Here is a 15,748-nt window from a genome sequence, read left to right as displayed (position 1 = left end):
TTTACGTGGATGAGGTTTCATGTTTTTTCGAGTTGCCACCAGGGCTCCTGGCCTGCCCACCAACCTTACGATTGGACGGGCAGGTCCTTTAATTGCTTAATTGATCCTGCCAATGGCCTTGATCGCCCATTGATAGGTCGGCAGGCGCGCAACTGATTTTGCTGCGTTCCCACCTTCCTGAAAATTTAAATTGGGTACAGTGATGTCGGGAAATCCCCCCGACGTCACCGCACGTCATTTTACGCATCGGCGAGCGGGCCTCGCTCCCACTTGCCAACTTGTAAAATTCAACCCACTGAGTTTTTCCAGCAATTTTTGTTCTTGTTTCAGATTTCCAGCATCTGCAGTATTTTGCTTTTATTTTGCTCATTTGTGTGATAAGAAGAACAATTTTTTTCACTTGATGATAGCATCCTGTTGATGGAGAGTACCGTTTGTGTTGCAACTGCATAGTAACAGCATGCAACGGTGAACTTCAGCATTGCTCAGATTTTTGAGACACCTTTACCCTTACAGGGTAATCTGAGGTAGACTGAGCACTTTTCAGGACTTGGGGAACAATCATTCCTTGGTTCATTCCCCAGGACAAAGACTTGACCAATCAGAGTTGACGTGTACCCTGGAAAAACTCAGCAGGTCTGGCAGCATCTGCGGAGAGGAACACAGTTAATGTTTCGAGTCCGAATGACCCTTCAACGGAACTAAGTAAAAATAGAAGAGAGGTGAAATGTAAGCTGGTTTAAGCTAGGGGGGGGGAACAAGTAGAGCTGGATAGAGAGCCAGTGATAGGTGGAGATAGTCAAAAGATGTCACAGACAAAAGGACAAAGACGTGTTGAAGGTGATGATATCTAAGGAACGTGCTAATTAAGGGTAGAAAGCAGGACAAGCAAGGTACAGATAGCCCCAGTGGGGGTGGGATGGGGTGAAGGAATCGAAAAATGCTAAAAGGTAGCGATAAAACAATGGATGGAAGTACATTTAAAAATAATGGAAATAGGTGGTAAAAGAAAAATCTATATAAATTATTGGAAAAAAAGAGGGGAGAATCGGAAAGTGCGTGGGGATGGAGTAGAGAGTTCATGATCTAAAATTGTTGAACTCAATATTCAGTCCGGAAGGCTATAAAGTGCCTAGTCGGAAGATGAAGCGCTGTCCTCCAGTTTGCATTGAGCTTCACTGGAACAATTGAGCAGGCCAAGGACGGACATGTGGGCATGAGAGCAGGATGGAGCGTTGAAATGGCAAGCGACAGGGAGGTCTGGGTAATGCTTGTGGACAGACCGAAGGTGTTCTGCAAAGCGGTCACCCAGTCTGCGTTTGGCCTCTCCAATGTAGAGGGAAGTGCAAGTGAAATGCTGCTTCACTTGAAAGGAGTGTTTGGGCCCTTGGACGGTGAGGAGAGGGGAAGTAAGGGGGCAGGTGTTGCACCTTCTGCGGTTGCATGGGAAGGTGCCGTGGGAGGGGGTTGAAGTGTAGGGGGTGATGGAGGAGTGGACCAGGGTGTCCCGGAGGGAACGATCCCTGCGGAATGCTGCAGAGGGTGGGGGGGTGGGGGGTGAAGGGAAGATGTGTTTGGTGGTGGCATCATGCTGGAGTTGGCGGAAATGGCGGAGGATGATCCTTTGAATCTGGAGGCTGGTGGGGTGATAAGGACACGGGGGACCCTCTCATGGTTCTGGGAGGGAGAGGAAATTTGGATTGTCCAGTTGTCTTTAAGAACATAGAAAGTTAAACATCAGTTTAAGATCACGCAAGTAATCTATGTTATCAGTTATAGCTGCAGCTTGGCCAGAGTCATTCAATATCGCCTGCCTGCTGCATTTAGCTCTATACCTGTATCTCAGCACTAAAGCTTAAATTTTGGAAGGAAACTTAAATTCAGGACAGCAAAAGAAAGTGCAGATTTTTGGGAAAGTCAGAAGTAACATTTGGAGTTCAAGATCAGGTGAAATTTGAATTTTTTTTATATGTCGGTAATGAAACATCAAAAATTGTAAGTAAAACAAATTTCTTGAGGTGGATTTTTTAAGGAAATGTGAAAGCTGGTTAAAAACTTACTGTATAGAGCCCTTGTTATTTGCCAGGCTAAAATGTGGATCCCTAACCAATAAAATGGTAATGTGAGTTAAGGGTCAGTGACTGAATTGGAAAGTTGTTAGGCTGAATCTGCAGTCTGCCGAGTTAACCAGGATGTATGTGGTAGTGGCTGCAGCTGGCCTCTTTTTAGAGATTATCACTAATGATCCTCACTTGATGTGCGCATGTTGATACTTACTGTGCTTGGCCTAAATAGCCAAGTGGTTATGGTACTGGGTTTATAATCCTAAAATCAAGAGTTCAAATCTCACACTGGTAAACTATGAAACAATGTAACTTCATCTGAAAAACAGATGGAAATGTGTTTGTACTCAAAAGAGTTACACAACATCTGTTACATCATCAAAATATCAATCAAGAGTTCAAATCTCACAATGGCAAACTATGAAACAATGTAACTTCATCCGAAACAGATGGAAAATGGGTTTGTACTCGAAAGAGTTGATACTTACTGTGGAGAAGAGTTTCTTACCTGAAGTAGTGCTTTTAACTGCCGATAATATTACATGCCGAGTCTTCTTGTAACTCACAGAATAATTGTGTATGTAAAGGCACATCAGGTCATTTGTATTTTTATATTATATTCTTAAAAATAAGAGGCCTTAGGATGGTAAGGAAGGATTTTGGAGTGGATGTAAAAAGCATGCTGTAGTTACATAGTTGGGAAGAAATGTTAATAGGAATCCCAAGTTGGGAAAAGGGGAGCTCCCATTGACCATTAGTTGTGACCTGACTGAAAAGTTTCTGGTTAAAAGATTGCTGATACAGTTCAATAATCCAATAATTTTATTGCGAATGTAAAGGCTATCACCTGTGCTTTGTATTTTCTGTTCCAGTGCCGTAAATTATCTAAAATGGTGAAAATTCATCAAATAGTTCTTCTGCCAAGAGCGGTCCTTTCCAAGACTAAGAATTTAAGGTCTATCGGGGAGAAATTTGTTCTTCTTGCATCTTTTTTCAGAGAGAGATCAGGATAAAAAGGATCCAATTTCTGGTGCAGTGGCCATCTACCTCTGCATTGGGGACGCCACTATATTGGTAAATGCTGCTTCCTTCTGCCTGACCTTCCTGCTGCCTGCTTGAAATGGATATTTGGTCCCTTGCTTAGAGAAATTGAGCCTGTTTGAGGACTTATGCCAGAAATTAATCTGTCCAAAGCATTGAAGTCGATTCTGGAATACAGGTTCCACATGCAGCCTACTCAGTGGTTTAAAAGACAGCAAGGAACCCAGCAAAGATGTATTTTTTAGCAAGTCAGCCTTCAGATATAACTGGGAGGAACAGCTTGCACTAGCTCCCTTCCCATTGTCCTCCTCTTCCCCCTTTGTAGTTATAACATTTGTCAGACCATTGCACTTATTGAAATGAAACCCAAGGCCCAATTTCAGGTGAGTCTTCCGGCTGTTATCTTTGCATTCCAAAATAATCCTAGATTAGTATGCCCTTTTGGCAGAAGGGAGCAGAGCCTAGTTGTATTTGATCTGCTCCAGCAATATTTGATGATGAATGGCTGAACCCGGTTTGTATCAAATACATTAACATTTATGCTCCCTTGGACTTGACAGAAAGGTGCAGGTTATATTGGGTGAACAATCAGGGTGAAATAGAATAAGGGTTTCACTGGGGAGTTTTATTTCCGGAGATGAATGGAGAAAGAGTTGGGGCTAGGAAGGGGAAAATGTCCAATGAGAAATGTAAGGAAGAGATCAGCGATGATCTTGTCAGTGATTGAGATGTTGCAAATGGAGCGGCATGTGAGATGGCAAGATTAAACGAGTAGCTGTTAACATTGATAGAATTTATTTGAAGGGAGAGATCAAAGAAGGACCAAAGACAGTGAACTTAAAGGAGAGAGGGTAAGTTCATATGGAGGTTGACGTTTCTGAAGATGAGGAGTCATTCTGTGCAAAAGGCGAAGGAGGAAACCTTGTTGAGAAATCAGAATGATGCTTTGTGGGGCAGGAGAGATCAGTTTTAAAGGGGAGGCAAGGGGTGGAACAAATTAAGGTGCTCAAAGGAGGCGAACAGACAAAAGAAAGGAGGCATTGGTTGATGAGAACCAGGCCACCAATAAGAGTGGGACAGCAAGTGGTGCAAAGTATAGCCAGGTGGAGAGGCTTAGTGGTATTGTCACTAACTAATATTCCAGAGACCCAGGGTAATGACCTTGGGAGCCTGGTTCGAATCCCACCACGCCAGATGGTGAAATTTGACTTCAATGAAAATCTGGAATTAAAATTCTGATGATGACCATGAGACCATTGTCAATTGTAGTAAAACCCCATCTGGTTCACTAATGTAAAGGAAATCTGTCCTTACCTGGTCAGGCCTACATGTGACTCCAGACACACAGCAATGCCCTCTGAAATACGCAGTTGGGGATGGGCAATAAATGCTGGCCATATCCCATGAATGATTTAAAAAAAAGTAATGTTGTCTGTTTGCATCAGAACCATCAATGCTGATTCAGTGATCTACAATAAAATCGTGGATGGCAGGGGCTTTATTTGCAAGCAAATGGTCATTCTGGAGGGAGGCGCAGAGAGTGATGGTGATTGTTAATCTGCTGGAAGAGCCCAAGCAATTAGCAATGGAAGGAATGCGGGGAAATGAGGTTTATTTTAGCAGGTGTACTGGGCAGGAGGTCAGTGTGAGAACAATGAGGCGGTTGGGATTGTTGCTCTTAAGGCAACCACGCGCGTCTCAATGGTCCTTCAGAGAATGATTGATTGAGAACAGAGGGAAACTAGCTTCTCTAAGGGATTCAAGACTTAGGTTGAAGAATAATGAAGGGTTCGGGTAAGGATTTTTTGGGGAAAAAAGAGCGACATTATTGGGTTACAGCAAGTGGAGAAAATAGGAGGAAGGTGCCAGGAGGTGTAAAAAGATGGTGGGAGATGCAGAAAAGGAGATGGAAATAATAGGCTGAGGTTCAGAGTGACAGCCAAAACCTGTACACGGATAATAGTGGAAATTTATGTTAGATATATCAAAGATTAGGATAGATTCCCCAACTGTAAGTAGAAAATAGGGATAGTGAGGAGACAATAAGAGAGTTTATGGATGTAGTTGGATGTGTTGTGGTGGGATGAAGGTAATTATTGGATGATGTGAAGTCCGCCTAAAGAATCAGCAAACTAATGTCCTATGTCAGAAGCCAGGAGCTATTTGAGGGGAAGAGTATCATTGGGCATATTTGGAGGTTTTCCTGTGGAAAATGGAAAATAGAGAATGAGAATGGCATGAGGTGGGGTTCCAGTGGATATGAGCAATGGATTTGGTAATTTGTAGTTTACACAGGCAGGACCAATATGCCAATGGAGGGATAAATGGATCAAAGATGATTTGGCACCATTGGAGCAGAATCCAGACCAGGATGAAAACCAGTAGGATTAGATCAGAGATATTCAACACTGAAAAATTCCCAGCAAAGGAGCAGAAAACTGAGCGCACAGGATAGCCCAGATACTGGAATTGTAATGGATCAGCAGACACCACAATCTCCATAGAAATGTCCTGTGTGAAGAATGTATCCTTTTGCTTGTATTTAAGTTTGTACCCTAAGAGTTGGCAAATGTCTTGATCTACTGAAAGGTGTTGATGACTGATGTGCATTGTACTGGAATCATTAGTTACATTGTGTAGGATGTATACAGGAATATTTTATGCTTGGTTCTTCCAGTTTTCATTCCATGAATTTCTGAGCATGTTGTACACTTGCTGTCAGGACTGTGTGGAGAAGGAACAGAAAGAGAAAGAAAGCACACTTCTTTGCATCTCTTGTTGGGTGGGAACTGAGACCATTGGCTTACAAAATATACTCTGTTTTAATCCGCCATCTAGCACAGTGAGGTTAAATTACTACGCCCAATCAAATACCTCAACTCTGTCCGGGGTTGGAGGGTAGTATGAAAGATCATCAGCATGTCAAGCTTGTGACCAAATTTGGCCAACATATTGCAGTCAGTGCTGACTAGGACTATGGGTTTATTAATTAGAAATATTGTTTCAATCCTGTGATAGTCTCCATCCATTTCAAAAGCAGTCATTAAGGGTGGGATTCTGTCCATTCAGCTCCACATAACCTTGCAAGCGAAACTTTTAATGAGTACCCCTGCTTGGGCAAGCAGCAGGAAATTTGCTTGTGCTTTGTGCTATTAAACTGCATGAACCCAGAGAAAAATCTAATTCCATAATAGCTTTGCCACTATCTGTGGGAGAAAAGGCTTTAAGATTTAGCTGTTTTATTTGCATCAGAGTGCCATCTATCACTGAGTCATTAAACCAAGCCCCCATCTGACTACTTGGGGAAAAGATGCCATGACACTATTTATAAAAGCAAGGAATTCTTATACTTTCCTTCCCCCCCCCCCCCCCCCCCCCCCCCCGGCCACCACCACCAACCTCCAATTTGGCCTGGTCAATATTTATCCCTCAAGCAACATTTAAACACAATTATCTGGTTGTCATCTCATTGTAGTTTTGTAGGAGCAACCTGGTATAAATTGGTTGCTAAGTTTCCTATATTGCAGCACTGATTGCTCCACAAGCACTTCATTGACTTACAAAAGCAAAATACGTTTGAAAATCTGAAATAACAGTGCTGGAAATACTCAGGTCTGGCAGCACCTGTAGAGCGAGAGAGAAGCAGAGTTAAAGTTTCAGGCCAATGATCTTTCATTGGCTTTCTCAATTGCTTAGTTTGGAGAGACTTTGCAGTAATGAATTTTTCTTCTCCCAAATATCACATTCTTAATCCAATAAATGTTTACTCTTAAGTATCACAACACATGAGGGTTAAAACTACCTGTTATATATTTATGTAATCTTTTTTCAAGCAATAATAAAATTAATAGCAAGGTGTTGGCATAGTTGCAGGGTTATCCCAGGCTTATACGAAAATTATTGAAGATATCTTATATAGGTTTAATTTCCATAGTGGTTCTGGAAAATCTTGTAAAATACCATTCCTGAGTTGTCAAGCATCTAGTGAATATGAGGAACTTTAACAAGTTAGTATTAATAAAGAAATAATGGGAGGAAATAATGGGACTGAAAAAAAGCTGAGTGCATTTCAGAAACAAATACCTGGAAAAACTCAGCAGGTCTGGCAGCATCGGCAGAGAAGAGTACAGTTGATGTTTCGAGTCCTCATGACCCTTCAACAGAACTAAGTAAATTTAAGAAAGGGGTGAAATATAAGCTGGTTTAAGTGGGAAGGGTTGTTGGGACAAGCAGTCAGTGATAGGTGGAGATAACCAAAAGCTGTCACAGACAAAAGAACAAAGAGGTGTCGAAGGTGGTGATATCAAAATCCACAAACAGGACTGTCCTGGCAGACCGATCGTGTTGACCTGTTCCTGCCCCACGGAACTCGTTTCTCACTATCTTGATTCCCTTCTCTCTCCCCTTGTCCAGTCCCTTCCCACGTACATCTGTGATTCCTCTGACACCTTACGTCACATCAACAATTTCCAGTTCCCTGGCCCCAACCGCCTCCTCTTCACCATGGACGTCCAATCCCTCTACACCTCCATCCCCCACCAGGATGGTCTGAGGGCTCTCTGCTTCTTCCTCAAACAGAGGCCTGAACAATCCCCATCCACCACTACTCTCCTCTGTCTGGCTGAATTGTTCTCACACTAAACAATTTCTCCTCTCACTTCCTCCAAATAAAAGGTGTGACTATGGGTACCCGCATGGGCCCCAGCTATGCCTGTCTCTTTATGGGGTATGTGGAACATTCCTTGTTCCAGTCCTACTCCGGCCCCCTCCCACAACTCTTTCTCCGGTATATCAATGATTACTTCGGTGCTGCTTCATGCTCTCGTCGGGACCTGGAAAAATTTATTAATTTTGCTTCCAATCTCCACCCCTCTGACACTTCCCTTTCCTTCCTTGACCTCTCTGTCTCAATTTCTGGTGATAGACTGTCCACCAATGTCCATTACAAGCCTACCGACTCCCACAGCTACCTTGACACCCCGCTTCCTGTAAGAACTCCATCCCATTCTCTCAGCATCTGTTGTGATGATGCTATTTTCAAAAACAGTTCCTCTGACATGTCCTCCTTCTTCCTTAACCAAGGTTTTCCACCCACGGTCGTTGACAGAGCCCTCAACTGTGTCTGGCCCGCCTCCTGCGCATCCGCCCTCACGCCTTCTCCAACCGCTCAGAAACATGATCGGGTCCCCCTTGTCCTCACTTATCACCCCACCAGCCTCCGCATTCAAATGATCATCCTCCGCCATTTCCGCCAACTCCAGCATGATGCCACCACCAAACACATCTTCCGTTCACCCCCCCGGTGGCATTCCAAAGGGATCGTTCCCTCCGTGACACCCTGGTCCACTCCTCCATCACCCCCTACCCCTCTTCTCACGGCACCTCCCCATGCAAATGCAGAAGATGCAACACCTGCCCATTCACTTCCTCTCTCCTCAACATCCAATGGCCCAAACACTCCTTTCAAGTGAAGCAGCATTTCACTTGCATTTCCCTCAACTTAGTCTACTGCATTCGTTGTTCCCAATGCGGTTTCCTCTACATTGGAGAGACCAAACGCAGGCTGGGTGAACGCTTTGCAGAATACCTTCGGTCTGTCCGCAAGCATGACCCAGACCTCCCTGTCGCTTGCCATTTTAATACTCCACCCTGCTCTCTTGCCCACATATCTGTCCTTGGCTTGCTGCATTGTTCCAGTGAAGCTCAATGCAAACTAGAGGAACAGCACCTCATCTTCTGACTAAGCACTTTACAGCCTTCCGGACTGAATATTGAGTTCAACAATTTTAGATCTTGAACTCTCTCCTACATCCCCACCCCCTTCCCATTTCTTCACCCTCCTTTTTGTTTTTTCCAATAATTTATATAGATTTTTCTTTTCCCACCTATTTCCATTATTTTAAATGTATTTCCACCATTGTTTATTTCTACCTTTTAGTATTCCGCCACCCCCACTAGAGCTATCTGTACCTTATCTGTTTTGTCTTATACTTTTAATTAGCACATTCCTTTAGATAATATCACCACCTTCAACACCTCTTTGTTCTTTTGTCTGTGACAGCTTTTGGTTATCTCCACCTATCACTGACTGCTTGTCCCAACAAACCCCCCCCCCTCCCCCATCCAGCTTATATTTCACCCCTTTCCTATTTTTACTTAGTTCTGTTGAAGGGTCATGAGGACTCGAAACATCAACTGTATTCTTCTCCGCCAATGCTGCCAGACCTGCTGAGTTTTTCCAGGTATTTCTGTTTCTGTTTTTGTTTTGGATTTCCAGCATCCGCAGTTTTTTGTTTTTATCTCTGAGAGTGCATTTGATGTGTGCTCAAAATCATGAGGGATTTAGGCAGAGGGAGAAACAGTTCTCATTGACAATAGGATCGGCAACCAGAGGACACCAATTTGAGATGATTGGCAAAAGAAGTAATGACTACATGAGAAAAATCTTTCTTTATGCAATGAGTGCTTAGGATCTAGAATGCACAGCCTGAGCGTTTGGTGGAGGCATTTTCAATCGTGGCTTTCAAAAGGGAATTGGATAATTCTGAGGAGAAAGAAATTGTAGGGCTATGGGGGGGAGCGGTTGCGGGGGTGAAGCAGCTGAGTGGGACTAGCTGAGAGCTCTTAGAGCCAGCGTGGACACGACAGGCTGACTGACATCTTTCTGTGTTGTAACTATTTGGATAATCATTGAATCAGTCGAGTTGTGTGGCACTACTGTGTTAAGTGGAATAGATTCAGAGTAGATCTAACAGCTCAAAACTAGGCATCCATGAAGCCCTGTGGGCCATCAGAAGCAGCAGAATTGTATTCAACCACAAACTGTAACCTCGTGGCCTGCCATATCCCTCACTATCATTGCCATCTAGCCAGGGATCAGTCTGGTTCAATGATGAGTGCAGGAGAGCCTGCCAGAAACAGCACCAAGCATAACAAAAATTGAAGTGCAAACCCTGTGAAGATAGTACAGAGGACTTGCATGCATGCCAAACAGAAGCAGCATATGATAGACGGAGCCAAATGATCCCACAACCAACGAATCAGATCAAAGCTCTGCAGTCCTGCCATGTGCAGTCATGAATGATGGGGACAATTAAACAACTAATCAGAGGAGAAGGCTTCCCAAACATTCCCATTCTCTGTGACAAGACACCCAGCATGGTAATGCAAAAGACAAGGCTGAAGCACTTGCAACCGTCTTCAGTCAGAAGTGCCAAGTGAATAATCTATCCCAGGTCCCCAGAATCATGGATGCTGGTCTTCAGCCAATTTGATTCACTCCACATGATATCTAGAAAAGGCCAAAGTCACTTAATACAGCAAAGGCTATGGGCCCTGACAACATGCTGGTCATTGTACTGAAGAAAAATACTCCAGAACTAGCTGCACCCCTAGCCAAATTGTTTCAGTAAAGCTATCACACTGGCATCTACCTGACAATGTGGAAAATTGCCCAGGCATGTCCTGTCCCCAAAAAGCAGGATGAAACCAATCCGGCCAGTTACCACCCCGTCATTCTACTCTCAGTCTTCAGCTGCTTCATCAGTGACCTTCTCTCCAGCATTAGATCAGAAGTGGGATTGTTTGCAGTTGATTGCACAGGGTTCAGAATTATTTGCAATTCCTCAGATACTGAAGTAGTACATGCCCACATACAGCAAGACCTGGGCAACGTTCAGGATTAGGCTGAAAATGGCAAATGATATTCACACCACACAAGTGCCGAAAAAGACCATCTTCAACAAGAGAATTTGACCATCTCATCTTGATGTTTAAGGGGATTATCATTGCTGAATCCCCCACCATCAACGCCCTAGGGGCTTACCATTGCCCTAAAACTTAAATGGACCAGCCATATAAATACTTTGGCTACAAGAGCTAGATGGGCTAGCTAATGAATTCTGTAGTAACTCCTGTCCTGATTGTGCAAAGCCTGACCACCATCTACAAGGCAAAAGTCAGGAGTATGATGGAATACTCACCACTTGCCTGGATGAATGCGCCTCCAAAAACGTCAAGAAGCTTGACACCATCCAGGACAAAGTAGCATGATTGGCACCCCCATCCATTATTGTATATATTCATCACCAATGCACAGTGGCAGCAGTGTGTACCATCTACAATATGCACGGCAGCCACTTGCCAAACCCCCTTCGACAGCACTTTCTAAATTCATGACCTCTACCAGTTAGAAGGACAAGGGCAGCAGATGCATGGGAACACCACCATCTGTAAGTTCCCTTCAAGCCACACACCATTCTGACTTGGAACTATATCCCTATTCCTTCATTGTTCCTGTGTAAAAAATACTAGGAATTCACTCCCTAACAGCACTGCGGGCATAACTACACCACGAGGACTGCAGCAGCTAAGAAGGCAGCTCCCCACTACTTTACGAGGGCATTTATGGATGTGCATCCTTGCCAGCAATGCTCACGTCCCATGAATTAATACAAAAAATACCTGTATTTATGTAGTGCCTTCAGCATAATGTCCCAAGGCATTTCAGAAGCATTATAAAACAAAATATGACATCAAGCCACATGTGATATTGGGGCAGGTGACCCAATGGTTTGTCAGAGGTAGGTTTTAAGGATTTTCAAAGAAGGAAAGTAAGGGAGAGAGGTGAAGAGGTTTTGAAGAGGAAATTCCAGAGGTCAAAGCTTAGGCAGCTGAAGGCAGGGCCATCTATGGTGGAGCGATTAAAATCAAGAATGCTGAAGAAGCTGGAATTAGAAAGTACACTATATCTCAGTGGGTTGTCAGGCTGGAGGAGTTTAGAGAAATAGGGAGGAATTAGGCTAAGGAGGGATTTCAATACAAGGAGGAGAGTTTTGAAATTGGTGTTACTTAACCAGCAGTCAGTTTAAGCCAGCAGCATTTATTGAGAGTTAGGACACGGCCAGCAGGTTTTTGGAGGGTAGAATGTAGGAGATTAACCAGGGGTGAGGCCTGAAGGTAAGAAAGGCATGAATCAGGCTTTCAGCAGCAGATGAGCTGAGACAGGCAATGTCAAAGGTGGAAAAAAGCCAGCCTTTGTGAAGCTGCAGATATGTGGTTGAAAATTCATCTCGTGGTCAGATATGACACCAAGGTTGCATCCAACAGTCTGGTTTCAGCCTGAGACATTTGCCAAGGAGAGGAATGGAACCAGCGGCATGAGAACAGAATGACAGGTAGAAAGACAATGGCTTCATTCTTCCAAATATTTAATGGGAGGAACTTTCTGTTCAAGCAGTACTGGATGTCAGATTGTCAGGACTCATTGGGGATAGTGCGCTGTAATATCAAGCTGCACCGTTCCCCAAGCCGTGCCAAATGTGGGAAGTTTGACCAAACCACCAGATTACCCCAATTCTATCTAACTGTTTAATGTAGGTTAACGGAATAAGAGCATCAGGTTTGTAATCGTAAGTAAATAGCTGCCTATTGAACAAATTGTCTTTAACTTGTTATAAACTACTAGTTTCCATCTCTATAACTCAAACTCTTCCCCTTCTTAAACCCCTATGTACAAACACACAAGATGCACAAAACATGGATTTTAAGAGATAAAACTGTTCAATAGCATCAAACCGGAGTATAGGATTAGATGGGCTAATTTTGATTGATGTCTTCCAAATTCCTTGCAGTTTGTTGTTGATGACACAAGGTGGTCTCCCAGCACTCAGCCTGTGGTTCACTGGTTGAAAAACTTGCTTTCCGATGTCTGTACTGGTGATTTTCCCCTTTTCCTCTTGAGGGGGGTTTTCAGAGAAAGCAGGTTAGAGAGATGAAGGACAGCCAGCAAGCTATTACGGCACAATTGCTGCAGTCTTACACAGGAGAGAGAGGTTTCTGGTCTTCCTTCTTTGCAGGCTAGGAGCTGTTCTGCATGCATTGTTTTTTTAAAAATTCATTCATGAGACGTGGACTTCGCTGGCTCGGCCAGCATTTATTGCCCATCCCTAATTGCCCTTCAGAAGGTGGTGGTGAGCAGCCTCCTTGAATGCCTGCAGTCCATGTGGTGTTGGCCCACCCACAGTACTGTTGGGGAGTTCCAGGATTTTGACCTAGTGACAGTGAAGGAGCGCCTATATATTTCCAAGTCAGGATGGTGAGTGACTTGGAGGGGAACTTCTAGGTGGTGGTGTTCCCATCTGTCTGCATCCCTTGTCCTTCTAGATAGTAATGGTCATGGGTTTGGATTGTGCTGTCGAAAAAGCCTTGGTGAATTCCTGCAATGCATCTTGTAGATGGTACTGCTGCCACTGTGCATCGGTGGTGGAGGGAGTGAATGTTTGTGGATGTGGTGCCAATCAAGCAGGCTGCTTTGTCCTGGATGGTGTCAAGTTTCTTGAGTGTTGTGGGAGCTGCACTCATCTAGGCAAATGGGGAATATTCCATCACTCTTCTGACTTGTGCCTTATAGGTGGTGGACAAGCTTTGGGGAGTCAGTAGGTGAGTTACTTGTCACAGGATTCCTAGCCTCTGACCTGCTCTTGTAGCCATAGTATTTATATGGCTTGTCCAGTTCAGTTTCTGGTCAATGGTAACCCCCAGGATTTTGATAGTGGTGGTTTCAATGATGGTAATGCCATTGAGCGTCAAGGGACAATGGCTGGATTCTCTCTTGTTGGAGATGGCCATTGCCTGGTAACTTGTGTGGTGCAAATGTCACTTGCCAGTCCATGTCTTGCTGCATTTGGACATGGACTGCTTCAGTAACTGAGAAGTTGCGAATGGTGCTGAACATCATGCAATCACCAGCGAACATCCTCACTTCTGACCTTATGATGGAAGGAAGATCATTGAAGAAGCAGCAGATGGTTGGGCAGAGGATACTATGCTGAGGAACTCCTGCAGTGATGTGTGTTACCACGCACAACCCTGGTCACCTGGTCAGGAGCTAATTAAAATACTGTCATCAGGCAGTTTCCCTTAGTCCAGAACCCCTTTCCGGCACCATCTGTTCTGTTATGGTATGGCACTCTATATTCCATGATAGCAACATTGTAGATGTTCCTCATCCTACTCCAGTGAACATGTCTTTAAACTACAGCCATGGTAGATTATTTTTTAAAGTTACATTCCAAGAAAATTTAAAAATAGGTTCTTTACATGCCTCCACCCTTAAAAAGGATGAAACGGCATTTCAAAAATGCGTTTCACCACAAGGTATGTGACATATGGGTAACAAAACAGAGACTTGCATTCATTCATCCATCCTTTCCCCTTGTACTCATTTCAATAGTTTACACACAGGACAATGCACCTGCAATCACATTATTTTTACCGGCAATGTGAACAATCTTTACATTGCATGTTTAAAACAGTAGACTCCATCTAAACACTCTTGCATTTCAAGTTTTAAACTTCTCAATAAAGGCCAGCGAATTGTGGTAAGTGTAGATTAGTGTTTCTTTGTTATCATGTCGGACATAAACTTCAAAGCGTTGAAGAGACAACAGCAATGCTAGAGTTTCTTTTTCTACTGCAGAGTATTTCCTCTGATATGGTTTCTTGGAAAAGTACCCCACCAGCTTCTCTATCCCTTTCCTTGCTTTTGGATCTTGCTCTTTTTTTTGATATTTACTCTTGCCATGTTCCGCATCATTACTATTGGATTTAACCCAGTTTTCTTTTTTTTTGTTCCTTGCCTCAGCTTCTTGAATTTGCATGTTTTTCTCTTTCTTCACTTTTTTGCTTTTACCTTCTTTTTATTTCTAGAATTTGTCCCTTTTCCCTCTATCTTTGTCCTTACTCTGCTCTCTCTTTTGATTTAACCCTTTTTTCTCACTCTCTGCTTTTACTTCGTTCTCACTTTTTAGATTTTGGTTTGGCCTGTCTTGCTCTTTCTTTGCTTTTACTCTGTTTACAATCTCTACTTCTGGATTTCACCTCTTTACTGCAACTCTGCTCTGGATCGCGTGTGCTGGATTTTAACTTGACTTGTTTCTTCCACTCTTTTCCATTAGTCTGCTCTTGTGCTACTTTACATGCTCCTGTTTTTGTTTTGGGTAATGACCCTACACAATCTACTAATACCCGGCCAATGGTTTTTCAAAAACTAGTATGGGTATTAAAGGTGCTGGTTTGATTACATGTTGAGGTTTACCTACTACCTGACATGTATGACACGCTTTACAAAATTGCACTACGTTCTTATGAAGTCTTAGCCAGGTAAAATGCCTGTTTATCAGTGTTTGGCTTTTCCGTATTCCTACATGTCCTGCCATTGGGATTTCACGTACTATTTGCAATCTCTCCTTACGATATTTGGGTGGTATCACTATTTGATGACTAACTGTCCATTAACGTTCTGCTCATCCAGTCCCGGATGTCAGATAAATACTCTGATAATTTAGAGATGGTGGAGAGGCCAAGAGAAGTACCTGTGGGGTAGGAATGTGTGTTGGCAGCATATTTGTGGAAATTAATGTTTTCAGATAATTTCACCGAAGGGCATGTAGATGAGAAATAGTTGGATGCCAAGGTAGATCTTTGGGGAACATCAGAAGTAACTGTGCAAGAATGGGAAGAGAAGCCACTGAAGGCAATTCTGTGGCCACTGTAAGGTAATGGAACCAGGCGTGTGCAGTCCTGCCCAGCTCAGCAGTAGTGGAGAGGCGTTGGAGGAGGGTGGTGTGATCAACTGTTTCAGA

General features: G+C 43.5%; 1 protein-coding gene across 1 annotated transcript in view; it reads left to right on the top strand.

The window, feature by feature from the left end:
* Positions 1-15,748, top strand: part of nars2 (asparaginyl-tRNA synthetase 2, mitochondrial) — an 88,799-nt gene that overhangs the window by 1,836 nt on the left and 71,215 nt on the right. The gene's annotated exons all lie outside the window — the stretch shown is intronic.

Source organism: Carcharodon carcharias, chromosome 11 (assembly GCF_017639515.1).
Source record: "Carcharodon carcharias isolate sCarCar2 chromosome 11, sCarCar2.pri, whole genome shotgun sequence".
NCBI lineage: Eukaryota > Metazoa > Chordata > Chondrichthyes > Lamniformes > Lamnidae > Carcharodon > Carcharodon carcharias.
The sequence above is the reverse complement of the archived record's forward strand: the minus strand, read 5'-3'. Positions and strand labels throughout refer to the sequence as shown.